Below are 4,255 nucleotides of genomic sequence, written 5' to 3'. Positions count from 1 at the left end.
CAGGGAATCAATTATTTTCCAGCACATCATATTTCACATGCAGACTTGAGATTAGAGTACAAAAGCTATCTTATGATAGTATAACTGGGATTGCTCAGATTATATTATCCCTTAAACCTTCTAAACAATTTTGAATGCAGTCAACTAGCGTAACCCATGGTTAACTTCGGATAAGTCAATGGCTACAAACTTCAAAATAATTTTGCAAAAAGAAAATGCATGCATAAGTAATTGATTCGACTATAGCTCACTCAGTAGTTCAAATTCACCTAATTTTAACCAACAAAAACACTTATCCTATTATATGAAGTAAATCTATTTTATTATTGTAGATTTACCTTATCTATATAGCACAATTTGATTTCTTATAATTAAAAATACTGTACATGTTTTTCAATTTGTATCATTATCATCGTATTCGGTGCATTTTGCTCATAAGAATTATGATCAAAGTCTGAGGAGTAATGAAACTACAACCCATATACATAAAGGAGAATATGGCCAAAAAATTCTACTTTAGAAAGACTCCCAAATAGAAAGATTTTTGGAATGATAGAAAATAAATGAATTTAAATCCACAGGCCATAAGCCTAGATATCTTAACGACAGCCCCTATAAAATTAAAAAGATAACACTAGTTAATTATAAACTTCTTGTTCCATAATGCTTAATTATGACTAATTTAATATGCTCGTTTTCTTTAATTTATTTGTTACATAATACTTAGAGATTACATCTACGCTATTCCAACAAAATAACAAAATCGTAAGCAAAAGTTTTGTTGTCCCCTAGATTTGGCTCCATCTATAATTGACATTTGGAAAATCAATTGGTTTCTCTAAGAATCTCATGATAGTTATAAATTGCTTTATAAAAGAAAAAAAAGAAAGCATGCATTATCATTGAGGGACTACACTTTCAAATAAAAGAACAAACAAGTAAAGATTTACTTTCTCCTTAGATCCTAAAGTTGGCCCATTTCTAACTTTGTTTCTTTTTATAAATAATCTAAAAAAAAAAATACAAACCATTAATTAATTTCTCATTTTTGAAATCATAAAGAATAAATACAAGAATATAATAATAGCATAAACTTGACTTGTTCAATGTATTGCAAATTGCAATGATAGTAATAACTCATATTGTCAAACTTAGATATTATTATAATACTTTTATGTCCTAAAAGCAAAAATGGTGTATTCATTGTAGAAATAGGTGATGATTAAATGGTTTTTTTTTTGGATTCTCGATTAAGTATTTAGTTCATTTCTTTTTACTTGCTCAACTTTTCAAATTACCCATATAAATAAACATTTTTAACAATTAATATATCTAATTATATATAAGTAAAAATTATAAAAAGTTATTTTATTAAATACTATAAAATCTCATATAACTACATTTTTAAAAAAATTGTTCATCAAAATAATCAAAATATAAATATTATAAAAGTCAAGAAAAAAAAGACAATATTAAAGTTGATGTGGGTCCATTTGGAACTGAGCTTTATGAGGGTCATCGTGGATCTCTAAACACTTGGAAGTTCAGTACAGATGTCTCATAAAGCCTAATTGTTCAATCATCAAGCATGGATTGCTAAACCCATGCTTAACCTTATGTTTTGCTACTAATTATTAGTTGGTCCAAAACATTTAAACGTACATAGAATCGGGTTTTATCTCAGTTAGAGTAAGTACCATTTTCTTTAGATAAGGTGCTATGTAAAATTCACATTTTTTACTTTACGATATCTTTATTTTGTATTATATTTCAACAATTTTCTTTAAATCTCTACACATTTTTTCTTAATTATCTCACAATTTTAATGCTTTTCACACAACTTAATTGTCTCTATATTTTTTCAAATAATTGTATAATAGTATGTAATATGTTGTTGTAAAATTACCTTTATCTTTACCTTGTTACATATTATTTTTTTATTCGTTTTTACCTAGTTATTATATATATATATATATATATATATATATATATATATATATATATATATATATATATATATATTATTTAATTATATGTTTTTGACTACTGAGGTTTAATATGAGGACTAATCTGTGGATTTTTCTCGAGACAAGGGGTTCTTTAGCCGTATACCCCTTTATGGGCATGAGTTGCTGCCTTTCTTTCCTCCGCATTTCTTGATTATAGTTCCTATAAATAGAGTATACTAGGTATGATAATGATATATGTTGTTGTAAAACTCTTAGAATTAAAAGGGAGTAATTAGCAAGACCTAAAACTTCCGATCATCATTTGGAATCGAAGTATATGTACTAGTATTCAACTTACCTATGGAGATTAGTAGAGTAGCTAGGCCGGCTAGTCAAAGTTTGATACTTGATAGCTTGATACTTCATTAAAATTTTAGAACAAAATTCTTGTCACTCAATCACTCAATTTGTTTACACTCTCATTTCACTTATATGTCTTTTTTTTGAATGAAGAATCCTATAAAACACTTCAAATCTTGTTTATAAGAATATACTTTTAATCATTATAAAAAAATAAATCTGCATATATATGACTGATAAAAAAAAGTAAATAAAATCAGTAAAGATAAATATTTCATAAATAAATAAAAGAAAAATATAAATAAAGTAATTAAAATTATATTCTTTATAATACTAAAAAGTTGACATCAACATGTATTTCATAAGGTGTAAGGTATTGTAATAGTTATTGATATGTACCGTATTTAATGTTGACAATTGACCTAACATATACTCCATGGCTATTTTAGGTTTGAAACCAACATGCACACAATATGAGAACAATCAACATTTGAATTTTGAGATCAATGAAAAATGTGGACTAGAGAACCTAAGATGCACCTTTAGTCTAGTAAATATCAGCAAAGCCCTAGTTAAAGCAACCTACCATTCAATTTTTCGGGTCGTGATCTAATCTATAAACCCACGGCGTTGACGTGCTACAAAATAGAATGGACTCAACCTAGCCCTAGATAAATCTTTGCTTAATGTTGACATGTACGGATTTTCCTAAAGAATTCTTATGTTCCATTATACTTACTACGTTTCATTTTATTACGCAATTCAATGTGCTACTTTGATCGTTTACGTCTTAAGTTATTTATTACTAAAAATTCTAAAAAAAAACTAATATTATGAAAATTCGCGATTAGACGATTTAAATAAGATCTTACTTGACTATATTGTTTCTTACATATTAGCAGCAACATATAAAATAAGCTTGAATAATAAATATATCATACTGGAGGTAATATTTCTTAGTTATTTTTTGAATTATTATTTTTTTTACTTATAATATAAAAGTGTAATCTGGTTCACCTCTTAATTGGGGCTCATTCGGGCAGCAAAAATTTGGGTTCCCTACCAGTGATCGTCCAACAAAATTGGGCCAGAACTCAGTTGTTGGCTTGTTGCCCATCCTTCACATGTTCTTAAAAGGTACAGCAATGAGCTCATTATTCAGTCATCCACAATAATCATATTTTTTAATACTCCAATAAAATTCAATCATCTAGAAGATTAAAAAAAAATTAAAAAATCTAGCATGTAAGAAGATTTCGAACTGTCCACCAAATTTATCATGCTAAAACATGTCCATCCAAACCAAGATAGCATTACAATAAACATAATTAGTTATGGACATTAGCTCATTTCAAAATAAATGAATAAATAAATAAAATAAAGGATAATAGCTTACTTAATTGAAACTTGAAATTAATAGGCGTGTTCAGTTTAACAGTTTAAGTAGCTTTTAATAGTTTAATAAGGATAAACCACTATTTTTATAAAATGTCCATGTTTGGTAAAGTAACAATTTAAGTTGTGTTTTAACTTGTAGAGCTTTATAATCTAAAGTAGTGATTTAAGATCTTCTCTATATTTTCTCAACAAATTATGTTCCAACAACTATCATATCCACTTACACAACTAAACACCTACGACTACAACTATAAAAAAAGTTAAACTAACAACTAACAGCTAATCACACTATACTGTATTGCGCCAAACACACCCAATATCTTATACTAGCTAGTTGCACCCAAGTAGTGGATAATCTTAAATTATAAGTTAAAGAGGGCCAAGATTACCATTCAAAAAAAGGGGCTAAATACAATATATACATGCATATTATTAGTAGAACACGATGCACTCAACTTTCATCGTACTTACTTGAATCTATCTTTTATTTTTATTTACAAACTTATTACATAATCTATTAAATTATCTATTGACAATCTTTTCTCATA

Source organism: Amaranthus tricolor, chromosome 13 (assembly GCF_026212465.1).
Source record: "Amaranthus tricolor cultivar Red isolate AtriRed21 chromosome 13, ASM2621246v1, whole genome shotgun sequence".
Lineage (NCBI taxonomy): Eukaryota > Viridiplantae > Streptophyta > Magnoliopsida > Caryophyllales > Amaranthaceae > Amaranthus > Amaranthus tricolor.
The sequence above is the reverse complement of the archived record's forward strand: the minus strand, read 5'-3'. Positions refer to the sequence as shown.